General features: G+C 50.1%; 1 protein-coding gene and 1 non-coding gene across 3 annotated transcripts in view; both read left to right on the forward strand.

Annotated features, from left to right (window-relative positions):
• HIP1 (huntingtin interacting protein 1) overlaps positions 1 to 14,786 on the forward strand; it is a 132,823-nt gene that overhangs the window by 59,506 nt on the left and 58,531 nt on the right. The gene's annotated exons all lie outside the window — the stretch shown is intronic.
• On the forward strand, positions 13,991 to 14,063 carry TRNAA-CGC (transfer RNA alanine (anticodon CGC)). Its single transcript has one exon. It is a non-coding gene; the product is annotated as a tRNA-Ala (tRNA).

Here is a 14,786-nt window from a genome sequence, read left to right on the forward strand (position 1 = left end):
CAGATCCTTAATCACAGGATCACCAGGGAAGTCCCCACATGCAGGTTTTAAGACAGCCCAGCTCACAGATGACCAGCCCTCCCTGCCGACCATTCCCACCCCCTACCCCCCACCCATACACAGCTGGGTGCTTTTCTTGAAGAGCTCTTTCCACTCCACCTGTGTCTCCCTTCTTACCCAAGAGGTCCCAGTCCAAAGCCAGACAGGCACGTGGTCTGGCAGCTGCCCCTGGACCGAAGAATCTGGGAAGCCAGACAAAATTCATATTTCCCGGATCCCCAGAGAAATTAAGCCATTTAAGAAGAAGGAAAAAACAAAACAAAACAAAACCCCTGTGTCCTCTAGATTCCCTGGTTTCTAGTGAGTCTTTGATGTGGAGGTCATTGCTGTGAGCAGGTAAGATGGTGATCACAGCGGGGGAGGCCTGTTTGTAAGTAGGAGTGGGAGCCAGCCCCTCCCCTGCACACAGAGGTGACCTTGGTGTCCTGAGACCACCGTAGACGCTGACCCGGGGCTTTGGAGTCACAAAGGCCGGAGGCTGAATCCTGATGCCACTCTAGTACCATGGACAGGTTAGTTGACCTTGCTGAACATCAGCTAACTCTCGAAGATCAATCGTTGTCTGCCGACTCTTGAGGGGTTAAGATGACATGTTTACAGTTCTTGGCACCTGAGAAGTGTGCATCTGGTTGCTCAGTTGTGCTGACTCTTTGCGACCCTGTGGACTATGGCCTGCCAGACCTCTCAGTCCATGGTATTCTCGAGGCAAGAATGTTGGAGTGGGTTGCCATGCCCTCCTCCAGGGGATCCTCCCCACCCAGGGATCAAACCTGCGTCTCTTGAGTCTCCGGCATTGGCAGGATTCTTTTTTTTTTTTTGGAAGGAGGATTCTTTACCACTGTGCCACCAGTCCATAATTATTAATATTGTTACTCATTCATTCAGGCAATAAATAAAATCTTGAAACTTTAGGTGAAGGCGTAGAATAGTCTTTCTTTCAGGATGACCTTTGCTGAGTGAGCTCAGTCTAGTGGGGCAATAAGTAATTACAGTACTTGCGATAAAATGCACAGGGTCCAGTTGTGGGATGTGCTAGCATGGGAGAGAGTGGTACTCTGCCTGGCACTAGAGGAGGGGGGCTCACTGAGAAAACTGGAGGAGGGGAAGGACCTCGCCCAGAGGGTTAGGAAGGTAAGGGCATTCTAGGCAGAGAAAGCCACGCACGCAGAAGCACAATGTTGGGGCTTCCCTGGTGGTGCAGTAGTTAAGCCTTCGCCTTCCAGTGCAGGGGGTGCAAATTCGATCCCTGATCAGGGAGTTAAGGTCCCACATTCCTTTCGACCAAAAAAAAAAAAAAAAAAAAAAGCATTAACTAAGACCCAGTGCAGCCAAAGAAAACAAAACCCCCAGCAAGGTCACAAGAGCCTGGGATTGGCTCAGGAACCACCTGCCCCTTTATGCCAGATTAGGGGCGATCCTTGTTTCTGTGGGGCTAGCGAAGTTCCCAGGACATGGGGTCCAAAGCTTTATACCTTGATGCTCCCTGAAAGAGTTGGTGTTTAAGCTGTGCTTAAAGTCTAGGGAGCAGCAATGTCATTGATGAAAAGACTTGACGCCCAGTAGGTGCTGACTGAATGGGCGATTCAGTGAGGAGACATTCCAGCTGGGAGCGTGGTGCTGCGTGCTGGCTAAAGGCTGTTGAGTGGATCTGTCAGGAGCAGGGCCAGAGGAGTGGGGGAGGAGAGATAACTGAGGGCAGGGCGTGAGGGTCCAAGTTAAAAATAATCCACAGGTGTCTCGTAAGTGAGGCGGTCTCCACTGAACAGCCAGACTGGAATGTGCTCACTGGCCAACAGGCTCACACCCCTTGTGGCCCCAGTGCCTGGAGATGGTCCTTACTAGTGCCAGGATAAGCGTGGGACCTGCTTACCATGGGTAGGCGGAAGTTGGTTTTTCTTTTTTTTTTTCGTAAGTTGTTTTGAAATGAGCATTTCATTAACTTTCTATCGTGACCTCTCTTTGGAGCACTGGTTCCACCTCATTTTCTGGGACCTGAAATAGCTTTTCTTTTGCTGGGTTTCTCCCAGGCTGGATTCTTTGGAAAATAGTCTTCTTACCAAATCCATGCCTGCTTGGCCCCGCCAGCTCAAAGATCTGTGTCAGCAGTTTTAGTGCCGGACAGCGATTTTCCTGGTGCCGTCACCCAGGGTCCTGGCGGTCATCCCTTTTGTCCTGTACATATGTCAGCCTTGTCCCCTGAGTCAGCAGACTCTGGTTCTGTCTCCTACAACTTTCTGCCCGTGCTTTGACTTCTCAGCTCTCGAGGGGAAGTGGCCATGAGTGCCCTGGCCTCGGGTGCAGTAGTTGAGGAGGAGGGCTAGGCTCCTGAACTTTGGGTACATTTTGTTTATTTTTAAAAATTATTTACTTACTTATGGCTGTGCCGGGTCTTCGTTGCTGCTCAGGCTTTCTCTCGTTGCAGTGCAGAGGTTTCTCATTGCAGTGGCTTCTCTTGCTGTGGAACACAGGCTCCAGGGCGCTGGGGCCTCAGTAGTTGTGGTTCCTGGGCTGAGAGCACAGGCTCAGTAGTCGTGATGCGCGAGCTTAGTTGCTCTGAGGCATATGGGATCTTCCCGGCTCAGAGATCGAACCCATATCTCCTGCATTGGCAGGTGGATTCTTTACCACTGAGCCACCAGGGAAGCCCACATTTTATTTTTATTATTATTATTTTGGCTGCGCTGGGTCTCCCCGCGCTGCGCAGGCTTCTCTATTTGCAGCGCTCTGGCTTAGTTGCCCCGAGGCATGTGGGATCTTAGTTCCTCCACCAGAGCTGGAACGCCAGTCCCCTGCATTGGAAGGCAGATTCTTAACCACTGAACCACCAGGGAAGACCCCACTTTCGGTACAATTTAATCTCACGTAGCTGTAGTGAGGAAACAGGTCAGGCACAAGAAAACATTTAACTTGTGCCAGTCTTCAGAAAATGTGAAGAAGTATAAGGAAAAAAAAAAAAAAGCAAAGATCAGGCATATATATTCTCACCATCCAAAACCACTGCTAACAATTTGGTACAGACCCTTACAGACTTTCTTCTCTGTAGGCACGTAGGTATACATACCAACACACATGTACGCATACAAGACTGAACCGGCTGAAAGGACAGTTTTTAGAAGTAAAAAATGGCCAAATGTTCATTTGACTTGACCAAAAGTAAGCATATCCATGGGCTTCTTTGGTGGCTCGGACGATAAAGAATCCGCCTGTGATGCCGGAGCCCTATGTTCGATCTCTGGGTTGGGAAGATCCCCTGGAGGAGGGAACAGCTACCCACTCCAGTATTCTGGCCTGGAGAATTCCACGGACAGAGTCCATGGAGTCCAAAAGAGCTGGACACGACTGAAAGACTAAGCTCAGCATAGCACAAGCACATGCATGTAGACAGATACACACACACGTTAAAATGGGGCTGTGCCGTAATGCGGTTTGTAAACTTGTAGTTGAGCTTTCACTGTGTCTTCGATCTGGAAACACACAAAGAGTGGTCAAGGTCATGGGTCCCGTGTTCAGATTCTGTATCCACCGCTTGCTCACCTGGACAGCCGACTGGGGCTCCCTGAGCCAGGGTTTTCCCCCATGTGTAGGGGAATGTGAAGGGCTGTCCTAAGGGCAGAGGAGTTAGTGTGTCTGTATGTGGTTTAGACCAGTGTCTGGTGCAGGACAAGCACTTAGCAACCATCAACGATTCATATTTCCAGATGAGCAGAGCCATGTATCACTTCACTGTAACCCTTCCCACACTAATAGACAGTTAGCAGTATCCATTCTCCACAGTTGAGGTGAGATCCTTGTATACACATTGAAGCGTGTCTATCTAGTCACTGCTTTTACACTGTAATAACTCGGCTTTAAGATTGGGGCTTTTAAGGGACTTTCCTGGTGGCTCAGTGGTAAAGAATCCACCTGCCAGTGCAGGAGACGTGGGTTCCATCCCTGATCCGGGAAGATCTCACATGCTGTAGAGCAGCTAATCCCGTGCCGCACAGCTACTGAGCCTGTGCTCTAGTGCTCAGGAGTTGCAACTACTGAAGCTCACGCACCCCGGAGCCCATGCTCTGCGACAGGAGAAGCCACTGATGTGTTTCGGGCGGAGTGGTGCTTACAGGGAAGGCTGCTTGGACAGTTCTCTTTTCTGTTGCCCTGTAACTCTGTGAACTGGACTCTCTGGTCCCAGCCTCCTCTTGGCTTTTTCACACTCTGGCAATACTGCCATTGGACACTGACCCCCCACTTTTGTGACCGGCACTGGCTGGCCTCTCTCCTGAATGCCCCTTCTCTAGGCAGGCTCATTGGGTCCAGGGAAGGGCTGCCATGTCTGGCTTGTCCAGCCTGGTGGGATGCTTACCCCCAGGCCTCCCGACATCCTGCACCCACCCACCCCTCTTCCCATTGGCAATGCCACTATATCTTTCTCCCCACCTACATGACTGTCTTTGAAGCCAGGACTTCTGACTTACTCCTGAGTTAACTGTGAGTTAGCTGAGAGTTAACTGAGTGCAGCACTTGACAGAGGTGCTCAGTATTTGTTTGATGGGTGAATTTATTGAATGAATACAGTCATGACTGACCAGGTAATGGCAGAACTTAAATAAACAGATGGTTTGGGGAAGGGGTGTTAATCTAGGTTATAAGGGTGGCTTGAAGCAGAGGCTTGCGGTGCTGCTGTGAGTCCCTGGATGTGTCTAGCATGGTTGGAGCTGTGCTTTATTTTTATTTATTTATTTTGACTATGGCATGCAGCTTGCAGAATCTTAGTTCTTTACCAGGGATCAAACCCGTGCCCCCTGCAGTGGAGTGCAGAGTTTTAACCACTGGACTACCAGGGAAGTCCAGGAGCTGTGCTTTATTATTATTGCTTTTTAAATATTTATTTATTTGGCTATGCCAGGTGTTGGCGGCATGTGGGATCTAGTTCCCGGACCAGGGATCAAACCTGGGCCCCTGCATTGGCAGTCCTAACCACTGGACCACCAGGGCAATCCTTAGGAGCTGTACTTTAGAATGAGAGGTCTGACCATGTCATGATCATCAGGAGCTGGTAGCCCAGAAACCAGCAGGACATCGGGCCTGGGTGCCTGGTGGGGGTTCACCCTGCCTGGGCCCTTTGGGCGTCTCCCTCTACACCCTGCACTTCTGAACCATGTGGCTTTTCCCCAGAGGAAGGGCTCTCCTTCACCCCTTGAGAAACAAGAAGTGAACGTTTCTGGCTGCTCCGCTTTCCCAGGAAGTCACATCACAGCCCCAGAGCTGATGACGAAATCCGCCTCCAGAATTAGCAACCACCCATCTCTCCACTTTAGAAGACCATTTAGCAGATCCACCCCAGCTCGTTGCTACTGCCTGGGTCTGGGGCTGGAAATATCCATCGGGGTTTCCGCCTGCCGGCTGGACAGTCCAGAGCCTCCCGAGAGTACCTGGATCCTGCCTGCTCACGTCCGCTGTCCTCTCTTTGGCTCTGACCTGAGTCCAGTGACACCTGTGCTTCGGTTGTCTGTTAATAGGCACGTTCCTGGAACCTTGAGCTTGACATTGACCCACGTATTCTCTCAGTGGAGATGAGTCAGAAGAATCTCTCCCCAGGCCTGGAGCCACGCAGTTGGGATGGATGGGCCTGTGACGGGACTCCAGATGTTTCGTCCTTATATTTCCTCTGCTTCCCCCAGACGCCCCTCCCTGCCTCCTCCCCCCCAAACTGACACATCCACCGCCAGCTTCCTGGTGCCCATCCTCCCAAAGCAGGTCACCCCCCCTTGTCTTTCTCGCAAGGCCTCAGTGAAGAAGGATCACCAGACTGACCAAGTATATCTGAATATTGATTCCGTTGCTGCTGCTGCTGCTGCTGCTGCTGCTAAGTCACTTCAGTCATGTCCGACTCTGTGCGACCCCAGAGACGGAAGCCAACCAGGCTCCCCTGTCCCTGGGATTCTCCAGGCAAGAACACTGGAGTGGGTTGCCATTTCCTTCTCCAGTGCATGAAAGTGAAAAGTGAAAGTGAAGTCGCTCAGTCGTGTCCGACTCTTAGCGACCCCATGGACTGCAACCTACCGGGCTCCTCCGTCCATGGGATTTCCCAGGCAAGAGTACTGGAGTGGGGTGCCATTGATTCCGTTAGGGTCTACCTATCCTGATGACTATCAAACTGATGTATCTAGTAAGAACTCATTAGTAAAGAATGTGCCTGCCAAGCAGGAGATTAGGGTTTGATCCTTGGGTTGGGAAGATCCCTTGCAGGAGGAAATGGCAACCCACTCCAGTACTCTTGCCTGGGAAATCCCATGGACAGAGGGAGCCTGGTGGGCTGCAGTCCATGGGGTCAAAAAGAGTCAGACATGACTGAGCGACTTAAGGGTGAGTGAGAGCCTCTTTCAGATTCCAGGCTTGCACATCCCCTGGCTCATTTATAGCTCCTTCTGGATATCCAATGAGCATCCTGTATTTAACATGTCCAAAAAGAAGCACCGATCTTCCCTGCCCCAAACCTGTCCTCCCATGATTCTCTGCATCTTGTTAATGGCAACCTGGGCCCTTTCATTACTCTGGCAAACAATTATGGTGCCCTCCTTGACTTCTTGGACTTCCCTGGTGGCTCAGCCGGTAAAGAATCCGCCTGCAAGGTGGGAGACCTGAGTTCAATTCCTGGGTCGGGAAGATCCCCTGGAGAAGGGCATAGCAGTCATTTCAGTATTCTTGCCTGGGGAATCCCATGGACAGAGGAGCCTGGTGGGCTACAGTCCATGGGGTCGCAAAGAGTTGGACACGATTGAGCGACTAACACTTTCACTTTCCTTGACTCCTTCCTTCCTCACACCCCACGTCCAAACATCAGCGCATCCTGTCTGCTTTCAAAACGTATCCAAATCCCACCACATCTCAGCTCCTCTACTGTCTTCAGCCGGCTCTGAGCTCCCATCATCTCCGACGTGAACTAACGCAGCAGCAGCTTGATCATTGTCCCTGCTTCCAGGCTGGTCCCTGAAGCCTCTTCTTAGCACAGCAGCCAGAGGGATCCTCTAAAGAAGTGAGTCAGATCATGTCACCCTTTTGCTCAAAACTTCCCAGTGGTTCCTGTCTTGCCCAAAACAAAGGCTGGTCCTAAACAATAGCCCCTAGTGATTTGGCCCTTCCCACCTCTGACCTCTCAGCGCCAGCTACACTTGACCTCTTGTAGTTCATTCGCTCAGTCATGTCTGACTCTTTGTGACCCCATGGGCTGCAGCACGCCAGACTTCCCTGTCCTATGCTTGACCTCTAGCTATCTCTTACACCTGCCAGGTGGGCTGTGCCTGGAACTGTTCCCTGAGGTGTCTGCCGGGCTTGCTTCCTCATCATTTTCAAGTGTGTGCCTGTGTCGACTTCTCAGACAGCCTCCCCTGATGACCTTGTGTAAGGTTCTTTCTAACACCAGCCTGGAATGCCCCAGCCCTATTGTTAGCCTTGTCTTGCTTCTGTAGATCACCATCGCATGTACTGTGTATTTTATTTATTTACTTCCTCTTCTCCCACTGTTACATAAGAGTCACAGCATCAGAGACATCATTTTTTTTTTGTTCACAACTGTATCCCTAGTTCAGTTTAGTTCAGTTACTTAGTCGTGTCCAACTCTTTGCTACCCCATGGACTGCAGCATGTCAGGCTTCCCTGTCCATCACTATCTCCCGGAGCTTGCTCAAACTTGTGTCCGTCAAGTCAGTGTTGCCATTCAACCATCTCATCCTCTGTCCCCCGCTTCTCCTCCTGCCTTCAATCTTTCCCAGCATCAGGGTCTTTTCCAATAAGTCAGTTCTTCGAATCAGATGGCCAACGTATTGGAACTTCAGCATCAGTCCGTCCAATGAATATTCAAGACTGATTCCTTTTAGGATTGACTGGTTGGATCTCCTTGCAGTCCAAGGGACTCTCAAGAGTCTTCTCCAACACCACAGTTCAAAAGTATCAATTCTTTGGTGCTCAGCTTTCTTTATGGTCCAACTCTCACATCCATACATGGCTACTAGAAAAACCATAGCTTTGACTAGACGGACTTTTGTTGGCAAAGTAATATCTATGCTTTTTAAGATGCCATCTAGGTTGGTCATAGCTTCTCCTCCAAGGAGCAAGCATCTTTTCGTTTCATGGCTGCAGTCACCATCCCTAGAGTATCGCCCAACACACGAGAGGCCTCAAGGAATATGTGTTGAATGATTCAGTATGAAAAGAATTCAGGGACTTCTCTGGCAGCCCAGTGATTAAGAATTTGCCTTGCAATGCAGGGGGAGCAGGTTTGATCCCTGATCACTCAGACCCCACACGCCTCAGGGCAGCTAAGCCCACACGCTGCAGCCACTGGGCCTGCACACTCCAGAGCCCGGTGCCACCACTACGGAGTCTGTGCACTGCAGTGAGGATCCGGAGTGCCCAAACTAAGACCCGACAAAATAAAGAGATAAATACTCTTGTTTAAAAAAAGGAAGTTCAGAGCAGTTTTTCCTTGAGTTGAGGGAAGATAAGAGATTCCAGGGGCCCTTTAAGAATCAGTGAACCATAATCAGATAAAACAGTAGGTGACGGGGAGCAGGGCTGGGTATCTTTTGGAAGAAGATAGGTGACCATCTCTATTGGGCCAGTTCTATAGTTAGCCAGACTACATGGCAGGAGAACTCTTTTTCTGAGGTTTATGTAACAGGGGTTTTGTATAAATCACACTTCTGTAAAAGGAATCCTATTTTAAATGTACTAGCGGAGCGATTTCTATTTAAAGGCATCTGATGTCAAATTCTTCTGTAAAACGAATAATCTCCTAATTTGTCCTTAGCGTCAATTCACGTTTTCTGGGAAAAAAAGATTATATTTACTTGATGTCAAGGTATGCGTGTCTGAGCTGAGGGAATCTCTTCTTTTTCCGTTTTTCCACTGTCTACATTATTTCCTTTTCCGTCGCTCTCATTCTTCCTCCTCTTTGTTCCCGATTTTCCCTTGGCTGAGTTTTTTCTCCTCCCTTAGGCTCTGACATAAAATGTTCTTCTGTAACACGGCTGGGCTTAGAGTATGATGAATGGTGGCCCCTTCTCATACCAGAAGAATCGTGGGTGCAGCAAAGGAATCTCTTAGGTGCATACTGGGATCCAGGGGTCGGCTGCTGGGTGATACTCAGGTACAGCCAGGTTGGAGAGCCTCTGACCAAAAAAAAACATCGTGTGCTGTTTGTCCTTCTCGCATGCATGCTTACTCTCTGCAGAACGAGGCTGCGGGGAACTTCCCTGGTGGTCCAGTGGCTAAAACTCCCCACATTCCCAATTCAAGGGGCCTTGGTTCAATCCTTGGTCAAGGAACTAGATCCCTGATCAGTTCTGAAGTTCCCACGTGCTGTCACTAAGACCCGGTGGGCCTCCCTGATGGCTCAGCAGGTAAAGAATCTGCCTACAGTGCAAGAGACACAGGAGACACAGGTTCAGTCCCTGGGTTGGGAAGATCCCCTGGAGGAGGAGATGGCAACCCACTCCAGTGTTCTTGCCCGAAAGAATCCCATGGACAGAGGAGCCTGGGGGGGTATAGTCCAAAGGATTGGAAAGAATCAGACATGACTGAGCACGTAAGCATGCAGCCCAGTAAATTTTTTTTTTTTAAAGAGAGAATGAGGCTGGACAGGCATCCCCTTTGGGGCTTTGCAGAAGGTCCCTTCTATGAATTTGGCCGTAGACTGTGAGCAGGGGCTGGCTGATTTGTCTGGGGACTGGGGTTCAGGGCTCAGGAATGTCCCTTCTTGGTCCCCTCTCAGTACGTCACCCACCTGTCACTATCTCAGATGAGAGCAAGCTCCCGGGGCCTCTGCCCGATGGAGTGTAGTCCAGGTGCTCTCAACAGTGTCTGCCCACAGGGACCTTGGACTCCACAGGCCCAACACTCAAGTCTATTTCCCCTCAACCTGGAGCGAGTTCCTCTAGAGAAAGAGTGAAAGTGAAGTGAAAGTGATCGTCATTCAGTCGTGTCCGACTCTTTGCGACCCCATGGACTGTAGCCCGCTAGGCTCCTCTGTCCATGGGAGTCTCCAGGCAAGAATACTGGAGTGGGTTGCCGTAGTACAACTGTGTGTTAGGGAGGTTTGGTGGGAGGTGTGCCCACAACTGAGACCAGGACCTGTTTCCATGACATGAGTACTAGTTGATTTGTTTAGAGGCTGACTGACGTCGAGGAAGGTCTTCTTCAGGTAGCCTGTCTAGGTTTTCTGAAAGACTTTCTCCTTTTTTGTTTTCATGGGACCAAAAGATCATGACAGATGTGCTGAGGTCAGAGCAGGAGTTTAGTAAACAAGCTGGCTCTGGCTAAGAATTCAGTTGTAACCATCAAGGTTGTACAGTGTAGAGCCTGTGTCTGGCTGGTGTGGCTGGGTCTCTCTGAGCCCACTTGTTTATTTATGAAATGTGCCCAGGGTCCAATCTACCTTGCAATGCAGGGGATGAGGGTTTGATCCCTGTTTGGGGAACTAAGATCCCATATGCCCTGGAGCAACTAAGCCTGCGGGCCGCAACTAGAGATCCCACGCTATGCAACCAAGACCCAGAGTGCCTCCACCAAGAACAGATACAGCCAAATAAATAAATACTTATTTATCTTAAAATAAATAAATAAATAAAGTGTGCCCAGCTTCCTTGCCAGGGTTTCTCAGCATCATGCAAATGAATGCTCTCTACAGACTGAAGGGCTAGACGATAAAGGAGAAATGCCGTTGCCGTGATGATCCAGGCACACCTGGTCCACACACTTGAATGAGCTGAACAGGTGAATTGGGAAGATTTAACGTGACTGGATTCACTGCCGGAGTCAAGTACCATATTTTCGTGCAGCCACCCCCTTGTGTAAAATAGGTCTCTATTTATAAGTTCTTTGGGAAAATTGGGTCACAGTCATGTGGAGACCACCATCTGAAGTGAGAAATAAAACTGAAGGAGGAGGTGTGAGGGGGAGTCGCTGCAGCCTCATCAGAGTTTTGATTTCATGAGATCAGTGACCCCATGATTTCTCAGCTGGGAGGACTCATGAGTTATTCTTGCTGCTATATTTGTGTCTGGGGTAGAGAGTAGAGGGAGAAGGCTTCAGAGTAATATGGAGGTGAGTGTGCTTTGAAAGGTGCTCTGTCGTGTCCGACTCTTTGTGACCCCATGGACTATACAGTCCATGAAATTCTCCGGGCCTGAATACTGAAGTGGGTAGCTGTTCCCTTCTCTGGGGGATTTTGGTGTAGAAATGGAGCAAAAAAGCAGAGGTTTGGGGGATAGGGGAAGTGGCAGGCTCTGGCACTGGCAGGGTGTCCCGAGTGCCTCCTGACTCATTCGTTAGACACAGAGACACTCCTAGTGGTGTCTGGGAGAGGCTTGGAGCCATCCACATGCCCCTCACCCGCACACCCCCCAACGCCCCACCCCTGTGTCTTGGGAAAGTCAGAGCAAAGTCACCCCTGTGCTGCTGAGAGAGAAAAGGCGAGATGAACCTCCAGGTTGGAAATCAGGGTGGAGGAGAGTGCTGGAGGGCATGGTGAGGGGAGGAGAGGAAGTTGAGCAATGTGGGTGGTTTGGGGAAAGACACAGCTCAGGGTTTCCACTCTTGCAGACCAGCTGTCCCTCTGGAAGCCAAGGCCATTGCGAAAGGCTGCTTGAGCCCAGCTCGGCCCCTCCTGAATGACGAGGATGCGTTGGACGGGCAGGCCCAAGGCATCACTTTCTAGGCAGAGTCTTGGCCCCAAGAGGGACTCGCGTGAGTCCTCAGCGCAACCCCTGTGAATGTGGCGGCGAGGCAGTTGGGGTCACTTGGAAAGCAGAACGAGGCTTCCTCTGTGACCAGAGAACAGAACTAGGGTGAGGGCAGGGTGTGCCTTTCCGAAGCCACGGCGCCTGCAGGTGGGGAAGAGGGAAGATGAGCCAGAGTCGCCTTTTTCCCTGAGACGCGGTGTCTCAGGATCTAACCGTCATGCCCTCCATCCCGGGACCTTCTGAAGGCCCTCGTGGGTACCCCGCGGTTGTCATAGATGCCCTCCCCTGGGAGGGGAGGCAGCTGGTGTGCAGAGTGGCTCAGCCCCACAGGAGACACTGGGCTGCTCTCGTTGATGGGGTACAGGAGCTTGCATTTGGCTGGGGGACAAAGCGTGGGGAGGATGCTGATCTTTGCCTGAGAATGTGCAGAATGGCCTGGTTGAAGGGGACTCTTCCATAGTCCTGATAAATGAGGGTGGGAAGGCAGAGCTTGTTGGCTCCCTCCCCCCATCAGGAGGATGCATTGGGGTCCCCCTTTCTGTAATCAGTCACTCCAGTACTGGATGGTCTGATTCAGAGCCTGTTGGAAATTTCTGGGGATCTTTAGGAGTACATAGCTGGGGGGGGCATCTTTCCCATCATGTTAGCCCCTATTCTTTCTCATCCTTGTCTACAAGATGTTATGCGAGACTGTGTTAAGATCCTCGAGGATGAAAAGTCAGATGCACACCCCATCTGCTTGGTTTTCCTGAAATGCTGGCCTAACGTCTTAAAGGGGAAAGGTCAGTCTCACAGGACTTGCTTCCAAGAATGTAAGTGGGCTCCAGGTGGTGGGTGCTGCCTCTTTGAGGAATCTCTTGTGAATCATGTGTGGAATTTTGCCTTCTTCTCTTCCGGTCAGTCACCTTTATCCTCACCCATGTCTGGTCTTTGGGCACCAGTCCATTTCCCCAAGATCTCACCACGACGCCCAGAGTATTTGTGTATCACCTTTGTGTTGTTGTTGAGTCTCTCAGACGTGTCAGACTCTTTTGCGACCCCATGAACTGTAGCCCGTCAGGCTCCTCCGTCCATGGGATTCTCCAGGCAAGAATACTGGGGTGGGTTGCCATTTCCTTCTCCAGGGGATCTTCCCAACCCTTGCTGTCTTAATGCCTTGTGTGTTGGTCGGAAGCTTGAGCTCACTCAGCACCGGGGAGACTCCTGACTCGCCTTGGGTTTGCTCTTTCGACACACTGACTGTTTTAGTTCAAAGATCACTCTGGACAGAAAAGACAGAGGCAAAAAATAGGCGTTTATCATCGATATGGCATCATTGCTGAAAGCAGCACGCCCATTCCCTGCTTGTTCTTTTGACTTTTCATGTGATAAGGTAGAGAGAGCCCTTTTGGGGTCTCCAAACGTTTTCTGGAATTCCCATCTCATTTTGGCTTTCGCTTTCTGGTCTTGCTTGCACACACAGGCATAGGTAACCCGTGCACCCACGCTGCTTTCTTTCCTCATGTGAAATTGCAGAGTCAGGACAAGGAAGGAAAGAATAGGAAGAGGAACAGGAAGAGGATGGTCTTTATCTCCCTATAAACAGTTAACTCTTTGGTGACAAGATCCACTTTCACTCGCATCTCCAGTGGCACCAGTATGGTATCCTGTACACAGGCAGCGCTGGTCCAGGTACATGGATCATCCCCATCGCCTGTGAAAGACCCACCTGGCTTTGTATAGCACAGTCCTACAGCCTAGATGGCAGCCCTGCCCTGCATATAGTAGATATTTGGTCAAAATCACAGTTCTTCTGTATTTTCTTCCTTAAAAAAATTTTTTTTTTGTTTTACACATACCATAAAATTGTCTGTCTCAGCCAATGTAAAGTGTATCAGTTCTGTAGCATTTCATACATTCATGGTGTTGTATGACCATCACAGCTCTCTAATTCAGCCCATGTGTTTCATCACTCCAAAAGGAAATAGTGGACCTGTTCAGTCGCTCCCCTGTTCCCCTTCCTAGCTGAATCTGGCAATTAGCAATCTGCTTTCTGTCTCTGTGGATTGGCCTATTCTGGAGCTTTCATATAAGTGGAATCATACAACACGTGGCATTTTGTGTCTGGCATCTTAGCGTCATGGACTTGAGGTTCATCCCTGTTGTAGCATACGTCAGTTCCTCTTTTTGTGAGTTTTTATCATGGTAAAAATGTGTATACCGGGACTTCCCTGGTGGTCCAGTGGCTAAGACTCTGAGCTCGCAATGCAGGGGGCCCAGGTTCGATCCCTGGTCAGGGAGCTAGATCCCACGCCCCGAAACTAAAGATGCCACACACCACAACAAAGATCGAAGATTTTGAAATGTCCATGTCATAAATTTTACCATGTTAACCTTTTTTAAGTGTACAGTGTGTACTTTCATATTTTTGCATGACCATCACCACCAGCCATCTCCAGAACTTCTTCATCTTCCGGAACTGGAACTCTGTCCCCATTCAACCTTAACTGTCCATGCCCCGCTCCTCGCAGCCCCTGGCAAACCCTGTTCTATTTCTCTCTGAACGTGGCTCCGCTAGATTTCTCATGCAAGTGGAACCCAACAATGTCTGTCCTTTTGTGACTGGCTCATCTTACTTAGCCTAATGTCCTCGAGGCTCATCCGTGTTGGAGCAGGTGTCAGGATTTCCTTCCTTTCAGAGCTGCATAATTGTCCATTATGTGGAGGCACCTCGTTCTGTATTCCCCTGTGGAGGGACACTCATGTGGCTTTCCCAGTGTTTTCCACCTTGAACGCTTATTTCTTCAGCTATTCTGGGTGTTTCACAGCCCTGGCCACCCTGCTCCCAACACTGGTTTGTACGACTCACAAGTTACAGAGCTGGGGGACATTTTGAATCCTTTCTGCCCTGCATCTCGGGATCAGGCACTTGGAAAGAAGATTCTGGAAACTTTTGCAGGATTGCAGACTCGGGTACGGGAGGTAGATAAGAGAGCAAACCAAGTCACAGGCGCTAACAGGACC

The sequence above is a fragment of the Budorcas taxicolor genome, chromosome 2 (genome assembly GCF_023091745.1).
Source record: "Budorcas taxicolor isolate Tak-1 chromosome 2, Takin1.1, whole genome shotgun sequence".
Classification (NCBI taxonomy): domain Eukaryota; kingdom Metazoa; phylum Chordata; class Mammalia; order Artiodactyla; family Bovidae; genus Budorcas; species Budorcas taxicolor.